The following is a 12,545-nucleotide window of genomic DNA, read 5'->3' on the forward strand; positions in this document are numbered from 1 at the left end:
AGACTTTAAACTGATGACATACTGTAGCATGTGCATAGGACTGACATTTTGACTAAACATGAACAGAGATCATTTGGTGGTGATGTCCACAAACGCACAACAGAATAACAAAATGTATGAAGAAGTCTGCTGATGATGACGTCATCTGGGCCATATTTGTTTATTAGTAAATCTTTTACAGGGCTGGAAACGTGGTCACGTGCACCATTCAGCATGAATGCCATGTCACCAACAATGCCACACTGTTACTGTATATTTGAGGAACAACAATTTCTGCCATAGGATTTCAACAGCAGTAATGGTCCATGTCTGCAAAACACATGGACCATGTCTTCAAGAAAGCACAGAAATATCAAGATTGATTTTTTGAAACCATTCTGTCACTTTAGGAGATTGCAGTGCCAAAGCATTAAGTGCTCCCAGTTATTCCTTGGCTCAGGTGCCTGGGGTTGTGGTAATTTACATTCATGTTTAAAAGAATGTTGAAGGCAAATAAATGCTACAGATATGCATGTGTACGAGAAGTTAGTGTAGAGCCCAAATTACCTCTCTGATAATATTCCAGAATCTCTTTCAAATTTGGCAGAATGTATGTAATGTTCATTTCCAAATAACTCCCTTTTTTATCAGTGCCAGTCTCTTCATCTACCGAATGCCGAATCTCATGTTATTACCTTGACTAGTATATAAGGCTAAACCTGAGACAAATTATCATAAACACTTCCACTCTCTTTAAATATCTGAGTGGGACGGTGAACAGTTGACTACACAGACTGCAGCAACCACTTATAGCTGAGGCATGATTGTAACCTGTCTGAAACTAGGTTTTACGAGAAACATTTTGTCTCATTGAATCACCACTGAAAGTAAGCCAACCTATATGCAATTGCACTAGTTCATGCATACTGTACCAATGTGTACAATGGCACCCAGTGCTATTTTTCACCACACTATCATTGATACAGTATGCCTGTTTCATCTGTGCACAGGCTTTTTTTTCCCGGGGTGACTGCAAAACTATTGTATTGTACAAAGTAATTAAATAAACATTTGTTTCCCTAAGACAATTGAGAACAAAAAGATAAATGCGTGTCATGCTTTCAAACGTACTTGACCATATATGCTTATATGTGGGACTGAAAGCGAGATCTACCTAGTGCTAATATGGAAAACCTCACACAATGTTTAGACTCAGAAACATTTTTAATATTTGTATTACACGATTCATGTGGGTAAACCTTACTTAAAGCTTATAAGAAATTGGGAAAGTTGTTAAAAATGTTTTAATGTTTAGAAACATACTGTTTAGAAAGCAGGCCCAAGCCTCTATTTCTGCAATCTTAAGATTAGAAACACATTTCATTAGACCTTTTTCCTTCCTGTTAGGGATCTATTCATGATGATACGAGTGCATCTCCCACTGTCTTTAGCTAGCTGTGTTAACAAAAGAAAAGGTTGCTGCTGGGAGATGATGTATGGTGCCTATGATTAGGTTCTGTGGGAAGCTAGAAAGAGTTTGTGTTTTTTTTCCCAAACACATTCTCAACAAATCATGCTTATATAAAACCAGAAAACACTTTTGATGGTACTGACACAGTCCAAGTGTTCTGTTTCTTAACAAATGCTTGACTGCTAACAATTCAAAGAAGAATAGTTATACATTACAATAATATTTCAAGATTCACAAGAATAACCTTTAGCAAGTTGTAAAAAAAATCTCTGCTAGTCCATATTGGAATTTATTCAGCATTGGGGCTCTACTTTTCCTTTCTTCTCTTTTCAGCATGGAATACGCTTTTACTTGTTCCTTTATAGCCTACGCATGCTGACGCAGCTACCTACTTGAACTACTATAATAATACTTTGACCTGTGCAATGATATTTGCCAAAGACAAGATGGTATCAAAGAAACAAGATGAGAAAACACAATTATTACAATTATTCACACTGCTAAGTGTGCTTTCAAATAAAATTCAACAAAGACAGATCTATAGTAACATTCTGTTCTTTGGAAGTGCAATGGAAACCTCCAAGACTATATTGAGACCTCTGAAGTTTTCCCTTGGGTATAAAAAGAGGTGAAACCATGCATCATCACTACCATACATCATCATCATAGTTAAGGTCAGAGAGATCTTTGCAGGCAAATGGTCACTGAACTCCACAAGTTGGAGAGCGGTTATTAATGTAATTCACAAAAGCTGAATCTATGATTTTCTACTGTACTTTTCATTTAAAAAGAATAAGGTTACTGGTAACCTTAGAGGAATGTTTATAAATTCCCCCTCAGTAACCTACAGGAGACATGTATTCAGTGTAAGCTCTGCCAGAGAAGGGTTTACAAAATACTAACTATAGGAGTGTGAAACCAAATTCCACGCAACTGATCGTTATGGCAATAATAAACATGACTCTTGAGTTTTCATATGACTTCCTCTGTGCAATGCTATTAAGATTACTGTATAACATTTATTGAATTTTTAAAATATAACATTTTATCCAGTCCATAAACTATTGTTTTTTATGTTTATTGTACCTTTTTCATCGGGGTATAACTAAATCTGAAAACGTATTTATCATTTATATGTATATAGTCACAAGATGAGGAGTGGTGGTGTATTATAGCTAAAAGTAAATACATATACATATTCCTAGAATAATTTAAAATATAAAATAACTAACCATTAATATCAAGAAAACAAAAAACACTAAGGAACACTAAGGAAGCAAAATACAATATTTTATTTTTACTTCTTCTCTATATACTATGGCCCATGAAAGCAGGCCTTATACAGTCCAAATACATTCTCCTCGCCTTAAAAAGGACAAATATTCTTGGAGATAATAGCAGTTTCTAAACAACAAAAAGACCTTTCTGACACTGATACACAATTACAAGAACAGTATAACTAAAGTTGTCATCCCATCCCGGAGACACAAACTCAAGATGGCAGATACTGTATATCCCTGTATTTATCACCCTATATATACATCCAGGACGACCAAGCGTCAGAGAGAGAAAGCTGACGTGGGTCTATACACAGCCAGTCTCCCAAGAACAGCCAATAACATTTTAGGCCATTCCAATCCCAAGATACTGTACGTCTCTCCCAACCTGGGATTCTGAAACTGCAATGTGTTAATGAATCATCTGTGTTTTCTTGCATTGTTTCCTGCCCTATCCTGGCCAAATGTTACTGTATGATAAATGGCTATTTAACAATCCATTATTGTTAAATAACCAGTATATTCTTAAAATTAAAATGTTACCTTTGTCTACTTTTATCTCAAAATATCTTGTTCCACGCTGCTGTGTGTGCATACAGTATCTTCTCTTACATGTGCAGTAGTTGGAACAATTCCAACTGAGTATTTGAAGTGTTAGCCTTTTAGTCATGGCTGAAAAGCATTCTAGTAATAGGAAATGCAAATAAATTCTAGCTATTAAATTGAAGTTCTATCAATTCTATGAAATTCTAGGAATAATGTGAATTCTATACAACAAAAATATTTTTTTGCAATGTTCTTGCGTGAATTAATTTTATTGTCATACTGTACAGTATGCTGTTATAATATTGTAATAGGGTAACTTTGCACTATAACAGTAGTGTAACAATGATAATGGTAACAGCTGTAAATGTGTACCTTCCATATTAAAGTCTGTCTTACATAGATATTGAATTATGCATGATAGTCCAGAACATTAACATTATGTATTTACACCTTGAATAACCAGCACTTTTGACTACATGGTACTGTACCTGTCATTTTCCAAGGATGCCCTTTTACTGTTGTTAAGTTACAGTTACATGTTTAGAAATAAGTGGGACTCAAATTTTAGATCGTAAGTGTAAATGTGCAAATTCCTTAATGTCCCTTTTATCTAGCTATCCCAGATATAATGGTGCCTGGGGGTAGACACTTATTATTACAGACATTTTAAACACCCTCTAGCATGCAACAATTGCATTTAATAATGATAGGAATCCATATTTCATCCCCAATGTCCAATGCAAAATTTGAAATGAAAAAGGCACTTGACAAAATCCAGAGACATTAGCATCAGCATGTTAACAAACAGTTAAGGTTTTCTTCAATATTAAAGAAAAAGCATGAAACATTGGTAATGTTGTGCAACCCTAGTGGTCACAAGAGTCCTGACATTTATAGTACTATTATTTGGCTTTCTCTAAAGCACTCCTGCATTCTACTGCACCCACTGCTGACAAGTCATTTTAAAACTCTTGACATAATGCATAGCAAAGCAACTTAAGAAAAATATAGCTGAATTCCAAAAGAATGTCTCCCATGTTAATTAGTTATGGTATTAAATAATTTAGCCAAAAACAGAATTGGTGCCTCAGCAAGATGTTAAACACAATATGTAAACTGGGAGGATAGGTGTTAATTTTTCCTTTAATTATGTTTTCTGATCCTTCTGTTTGGTAGCAACAATTTTTATTAAACTTTGACTGTGTTAGGAATACAAAAACCTTCAAAGAGTTGCTTCTATGGCATAATTGTTATTTTTATAAGAGTAGAAGCAAATAGCGGAATCCCTTTTATTATCAATTGCAATTTATTAATTTAAGAATTATATAAAATTGTACAATGTTAAAATGATGGAGGCAATGCTGACCCAGAAAACTGATGCATCATGTGAACAACATACAAAAGCCAGGCATGTCAACAACATACTTTACAATACTGTTGTTAAAGAGTCTGAAGATGTACTGAGATACGATCACTTTTATTGGCCATATACAATTTCTTGAATTAGGAATTTGTCTTTTCACATACCCCAACTTGCTCTCCATGAGAGAAGCTTGGGGTCAGAGTGCAGGGTCAGCCATTAATACGGCTCCCCTGGAGCAGTTGGGGTTAAGGGCCTTGCTCAGGGGCCCAACGGAGTAGGATTCCTCTGCCGGCTGTGGGATACAAACCAGTAACCTTCCAGCCACAGGCACAGATCCTTAGCCATAGAGCCACCGCACTACCAAGATTGTGTATCTTACAATTAATTAAGATATTTAATTCATGAGTAGAATTAGCTCAGATGTCAAGATTGTACCAGTGTCAGCTACCTAGTTTTCATCCATCCATTTTCTAACTGCTTAAGCCCATACAGATAAAGGAGAGCCAGAGCCTATCTCGCCATGCAACAGGTACAAGGTGAGCCCATTGCGGGGTATACACACAGACGTAAACACGCACACGCTCTCAGCAGGGCCAATTTTCCCAGAAGCCACTTAACCTACCAGTATGTCTTTGAACTGTGGGTTCTGACTTAAATGAATGCTCCTCCCAATACTACAGAAGGAATATTTGTTTCTATTTGCCTCACATCCTCAAGACATGCACTGCCCAAATGAAGGCTGGAAATTACACTCTTTCTGAACACTTTAATTCTACCACATCAAAGCTGTGCTGCCACAGTATCAACTACTGCAGAGAGGAAACAGAACAAAGGGGATGAAGCATAGGTTCCCAAAGTGCTACACGCCCACTGACCAATTTTGAGCTAATGTGCATCTTACTGTTCTTTAATGAAAAGAAAAGCATATCTTCGCAGCAAGGCAATTCTCAGGATGCCCACTGTATCATCCCCTGTAATATAAAAGATTTATACTGTCAAACATGGCAGTTCTGGAGCATATGGGTTTTCTTCCCTTACATTTTCTATAATCAACAGTACTAGTTTAATACCCCGCCCCCAATCAGTAGCATTAGGTGAAACATGAAACTGGGCTGCAATCTGTTAATAAGTGTAGCTTTCATTTGCTCTTGTCATATGAGATTTCTTGTCCAGGAGCCATACAGTTTGCCATATACTTAAAATGGTATCATTTCCTATAGGTTTACAGGCCATGGGTTTCCATAGCACGTTCTGGTGTCTGATAACAAATTACATAGTAGTAAGTCAGTTTAATAAGATAATGTGTCACAATTAATTTGTAAACTAAACATTTCTAAACAAAAACCTTTTCCTGTTTTATATTATTGTTTCCAATTCTGTACATCGTAACATCGTTATCAATGTCCTTCACCATTCGTTATATATTGAAGGGATATTTTTTTTTACCAGGAATTAATGATGTTTTAGTTGAGATACTCTACAAATGACTTCTACTTAACTTCTTGTTCTGGTTTTACATTCCTTTTCCATGCACTATTGTGGTGTTCCTGTATAGCAACTGAAAATGTCTAGAAATGTTCTACAAAGAAAAAATACTCATAAATTTTATATGAGTACTGTTTTAACAGCGTAACAGTAACAGTACTTCAACTTTGGTGTAACAATAGTTCAAAACCCAACATCTCACATCTACATTTTTCTCAAAAAGAATGGATGTATAAAACATAATAATATAATAATAAAAAATGACCCATCTTATTGAATTTACTAACTAATCATACATTTTTAAAGTGTAATCAAAATGTCATTATCCAAAATAAACATTTATGGATGAAAGAAGTAAAATGTCACCTAGAACAATGATTGTATACACCCCTCTGAGTCAATACCTGGTGAAAGCACCTTTGGTTTGAATTAGCGCTGCTTGTGTTTTTGGATGAGTGTCTACCTGGACAGATTCTAACAGAAAATTTGCAGGTTCTAGTCACATTGACTGTTGTTTTGATCACTTACAAATCTTCAGCTAGAAGTCACCTTTCAAGTGGATGAAACCTGAAAACTAGATGGGTCAGGTAGCTCCTGAAGCTTTGTGCACTCTTGATATAAACATGCACATTTGCATCAGTCTTTTCACAGCATTTTGTTTGACTAGCTGCATTGTTGTACATATAGGTGCTTGTCTAGATTGCAACAGTGATTGTGATTACACGCCAGAAAGGTAGTCCATACCACAGGATCAACTCAAACCATTGATGCTTTGGATAAACTGCACCTTTAACAACCTATTAAATCCTCCCTTTTGTCGGAATATTACCTCAATTGATTGTCATGTCTTTGAACCCTTGGAACATAGTCCTTGAATTTAAAGCTAAAGTTTTGACAGAGATCATAAGCTCTTGGATGATATCAAAGAAATGATATGGATTGCATTTGTTGAAAAGTGGATGTTTACACAGAGAGGTAAATAAATTGTCCACTTCTTTTAGGCATTACCTCAATTGTTTTAAACATCCTCAACAATGCCAGTTGGACTACTTAATATAAATTAAATTGCCACAGTGTTTCTTCACAAAATAAAAAGGAGCTTATTTCTGCCAAACTAGATAGGAGCGTCCTCAGTCAACCTTTGTAATAGTTACCAGAAGGTGTCAGGAGATGTCTCCTATGAACTTAACATTCAGATGGTAAAAGAAGTCCAAAGTCCCCTCAGTTCCACATTGGCTTGGGCATTCACTATGGCCACCAATCGAGTGATAAATTGCATGGTTATAAAGTAAGGACACCTGTCAACACCCTTCTGTGCACTTGCTGTAAAACTAAAGGAAAGTAGATCAGGCGACATCACTGTTAGCACAGCATGACAAATGGAAAGCTAGAGAAGTGCCCTGACAGCCTGAATGTCTTTCTGCACTACACACCTAAAGGCAGATTTAGAAGATCTAGCAATTGCAGGTTGGAGATTTCCTAGTTACCAAGAAATGTCAGAAAAAGGTCTGGACAACCTCAAAAAAAGCATCACTGAGAATATTCTCTTCAAGTTCTAAAGCCTTTCCGTATCTTTATTTCAGTTGCTTGTGAACGTTTTTAAAGTCAAAAAGTATGTGGCTTCCTGTCTTTCTGCAGAATCTCACAACTGTTATGGGAAGGTACACAGTGGGTAATCTAATTAACAGATATTTGAACACGACAGTAATGTGATGTATTTCAGTGGGATCTTGCAAGCATTAATTGGCACTCTAAATAATTCTGCCTCTCTTTTTATAGCATTATTAGTTCTTAGGGAAAGCTAAACTGTTTATAAAACAATGTTTTTGATGCACTGTGTACAAGATCTGCCTATCAAAAATAACTGTAATTTTTTACTTTCTTCCAAATAATAATTATACTGTATTTAACAACAAAGTTACAACAAATGCAATAAATAAAAGTTCTAATTCCTTTTTATTGTTTAATGGATTAAACATACACATTGGCATTTGAGTATCAATACATGTAACAAGTAAATTTACACTTGATGTTGCTTCTTGATGTTGTTGATGATGCTGTAGGATAGCATAGAAACATTAATTAACTTTGTAGAAAATTACAAAAGTCCAGTTCTTAAATCTATAAATTATTTTAGATAACAATAAGATTTCATGATCAATCTAAAAGTTACATGCATTTGAGAAATTACATATTATTGTCCATAAAGAACTTACTGTACATGTCTCATTTTCTCAAATACATTGCTTTTCCTGAATTACACTAATTAGCATATCATTATTATAGTATCATTTATGAATCCTCATAAATGTATTTTTGGCCTTATTCATTGCAGGAGAATAGTTTTTAAAAACAAAGCTTTAATAACAAACTTTAACCTAAAAATAATTGATTGCTAAACATTAAACAAAGCCTTGTACAGCAATATCACTTCCATGGAAAACATTTTTAGACTCGTAGAAAATGTTTCTTTTCTTTGAAATAATATAAAAGGTTAAATGGTTAACTGGTTAAATGTGAGCTTTATTATGTTAAAAAAACACAATGTAGCAAACACTTTTCAAATTTCAATATTACAAAATACCTATTAGATTAAGCACCTTAAGATGGGGGTGCAGAAAGTTAACATTATGCATGCTGAATACCACTGAGACAAGTACTGTACTTTCTCATTTGCTAACAGTTACCTTTGAGACAAGGTTAGTTAGTACTATATCTTTCAAGGCAAACACAACACATTGTGGTGAGCTCTAACTAATCTGTATCTGACCTGTAAGGCATGGTTGTGGTTTTTATATGTTTGTGTAGGAGGCAGGCTATATACAGGCACTGAAGGTGTGGGAGGCTGGGTGGGTACGAATATCTAAGATAGCAAACTCCACTTCCTATCATTGTGATACCCAGTTCTAAGACTGAGAAACTTTTAAACGTGTTGTGCAACCACGCTCAAAACTGGTTAAGGGTTGAGTGAAGTTGAAGTAGGAAATGAACCCACAGAAAGATGTAACCGCACATAGCATCTAAGAGGGTTTTAGTGATGTCTGTGAAACATATGATAGATTCATCCTGCAGTTATGTACAATACTTGCACAAGGAAGAATTTATGAACAGATTGGTAGGTTTTCTCAGTACCCACGTCTGTAAGTTTTAAAATTGGCCAGAGTGGTTGTGCCATGATGGTTACAGGTAATGAAAATCAAGTTGCTCAAGTTGAAAAAAAAACACCAAATCAAGTAGGTAACAAAAAAGAAGATCTGAAAATGGTGGCACGTTACATTATTACAAAAAATGTCATTTTGAATACAAAGACTTGTATGTCATCACTGTAGATAAACAACTTGCGGTGACATTTCAAAATGTACTCAAGAAAAAAAAAGCTAGTGATGTAGGTCAAATAAAGGAAGATCTGAAAATGGCAGCACCATACGTTATTAAAAACAAAATGTTATTTTGAATTAGTGTCTTAATAGAACTCATGTGTCATCACCACAGACAAACTACATGCTGTAACATTTTAAATATGACATGAAAAGAATAAAACAAATTCAAGGTGTGATAGGTTTAACTTTCAACAGCAATACTACAATTACTACTACCACTAATAACAGTAATAATTAGAAACAATATAATATTGTCTTTGAGAATGCTGTCACTATGCAGTGCATTCATGGTAAGAAGTTAAAACACTCCCACTTAATATACATCAGTTGAAAAAAACGTTTTCCAAATGAAAGGGTGTGCGAGCTTTCCACAAATTCCAATAATACCCTTGAACGGGCCTGCTATCAAATTAATTACAAACCACTGAAGACTGAATTCAACTGTTACGTAAAAGACCTATCAAGAAGAACAAATTCTTACTTTTCTGACAGCACATTAGAAAGCTAATTTTCAAATATATCCAATTATAACAAACTATCTTGTGTATACTGCAATGTGTATACATCCTTGTCATGTTAATTTAAATGTCTGAAAAGTATATTTTTCTACCATCTCATTGCTTTGGAAGAAAGAAGCAAGACCATCTGGTTTAATTTATGGATTCAAAAATACATCTGGATAGGAGAAAAAATGTGATTTTCACTCACATGACAAGCACTACCATTTTTAAATTCCATCTGAATGAGGAACAGATTTTCACAAAATTTAAGAAATTATTTTATTTTATTTTTTTATACATCTATACATACATTATATATCTTTTTACTATTTTAGAATTGTAGTAGTTCTCATTCTTATGATAAACAGCCTTTTAGAAAAAGCTACTTGCTGTCTCTCCTAAAAAGGGGATCTCTAGACTATCTGTCTAATTTCACAGTTTTAAAACATCTGTTACAATAAGGATTTGTATATATATTGAATATATTGTTCTAAATTTCTAAATGTAGTGTTTTTTGCACTAAATTCATTTAACCAGAAATGACATTAAAAATACATTCATAATACAATCATATCAATCGTTTAGTAATTTTTTATGACTTACCACTTAAACAGTCTACCACTTAAAGTCTGTTCTGTGCCAATAGTGTCCATTCAATTGAGTGTTTTCCTTGAACAGAAAAAAATAGGAGTTCACAAACCAGTTATCGACATTTACACTTCATAATCTAGTGAGTTTCTATACGAGTGTCAGGATGTTCCCTTTACCTAATTCAATTGTAAAATACAGGTATTATTATATCCAGAAAGCCTGACATTCATATTGCTATATATAATCAGTGTCTGGTGCTTGAGTTGAAAATGGCAAACATAATATTGATAAGAAGAAAATACATAGACAATATTTTAAAACAACAAGATAATACAGAAAGAGCAAAAGAGTTGACCACGACCTTAGGGTAACAATGATTGCTTGGTTTTTGATTGATGGCAACCTGTATGTAAAAGACCCGTTCCTGGAGTATGTGATGTTCTGCTTCTGGAGTAGCAGACTATTCCAGAGGAACAAGAAAACTAGTTCTGTAAGGGATTAACCACATCCAAGAAGGCAGAGGATCATCACACCAGGCCAGGACAATATCTATGTGAACCATTTGCAATCAAACAAAGTTAAGAAGGAGATGAAAACCTAATCTCACCCACTTCCCCATATATCTATAGTGTATATAGTATATAGTGTTTCTGACTTCCTTAAACATATATCAGGAATATGCAACCTCCTGGTAGAAGTATTCCTCCTTCTACCTTGTCTTTGTCCTTGAAGCAGCTTCCTAGATCATCATTCATTAAAAAGTTGAAGAGGAGGCTGGAGAAATGTCTGACTGCCCCATACAGTGAGTTACCTCAAACCTACTATTTCTCACTTGTTTTCTTAATTCGTTTTGGACTAAACTACTGAAATAGTATCATAAATATCCCAAATAAGTGTGTGTAATCTAAATGTCAGAGTTCCAGAGTTTCAAAGTTGTCCTTGTTTCTGAACAGTAATCATATGTGAAATTAAAGACATCCTTTTCAGCAACTTAAAATAATACATTAGATCTATAAATACATGTACATGCAATGCATTCATATTTTTAAAATTTAATTAAACTATTTCACTTCTAAGTATCAGTGTATAAACATTGTACAAAGTAGTAAATGCCTGAACGAAACCTGTGTCATTACTGTGTCTGTGGTTTTCAAAGCAATGAATGATCTTTTGGAACTCCAAACTAGCTTGCTCTAGATACATTACTTTAAAATCTAACAGTATTTTTGTTTTTATGTTTTATTGCTTCCATTCCCCCATATTCAATCCATTAGAACCGGTGAGGGTCATGGATTTCTGTTGCTTATCTAGTGCAGTTTGTTTTGCTTTTATAGAAATGGTGTAAAAATCAGCAATAAAAATTGAACACTGAACATCAGAGCAATATTAAAATTAAAAAACTCAGTTTATTTATAGGAATATTAAGTTCTGTTAAAATTCAGATCACAAATATTGCATATATATTAAAGTAGAAAACTATTAGAAATAATTTGAGATTTTCTTTGGGAGTCAGATCTCTATGGGGTTTTAGAATGATAAGAGGAGCTGTCTTACCAATACATAGTTTTATGCGTTTTATTGTGCTTTTACAACCTATCACTTGGAAAATCTGACAGCCTAGAGATTCTTCCTGAAGTGTAATTAATCTCATTCATTAGGGCCATCCAGCTAAAAGTCACCAAGCTGTAATGTTTCATAGTTGGATGATGGCTCAGCTTATCAAGTAACTGGAGGTAAAGATCTTGTCAGCTCATCTCCATCTTCATTTATCTAAAGCAGCAAAGGCTGTCTGACAGAGACATATTACAATATAAGTCATACTTTGAAGGCTCTGTGGAGTTTTGTGTTACTGCTGCCTGAGCTGCATAAAACGGAAAAAAAATGAAAATGTTCAATGCTTAATGCAGATTGGGTAGTGAGGAAGCAGAAAGGATAGATATTTATATGAATATT

At 34.5% G+C, this 12,545-nt stretch overlaps 1 protein-coding gene across 4 annotated transcripts in view; it reads right to left on the reverse strand.

Annotated features, from left to right (window-relative positions):
- Positions 1-12,545, reverse strand: part of ndst3 (N-deacetylase/N-sulfotransferase (heparan glucosaminyl) 3) — a 300,588-nt gene that overhangs the window by 194,437 nt on the left and 93,606 nt on the right. For 3 of the 4 annotated variants that reach the window (XM_015344002.2, XM_015344006.2, XM_015344000.2), the window contains exon 3: positions 10,605-10,670. The exons of the other annotated variant lie outside the window; for it this stretch is intronic. The gene's annotated coding sequence lies outside the window, so the exon portion shown is untranslated. The remainder of the gene's footprint in view (positions 1-10,604; positions 10,671-12,545) is intronic. 4 annotated transcript variants of the gene reach the window in all.

Source organism: Lepisosteus oculatus, chromosome 1, assembly GCF_040954835.1.
Source record: "Lepisosteus oculatus isolate fLepOcu1 chromosome 1, fLepOcu1.hap2, whole genome shotgun sequence".
Lineage (NCBI taxonomy): Eukaryota > Metazoa > Chordata > Actinopteri > Semionotiformes > Lepisosteidae > Lepisosteus > Lepisosteus oculatus.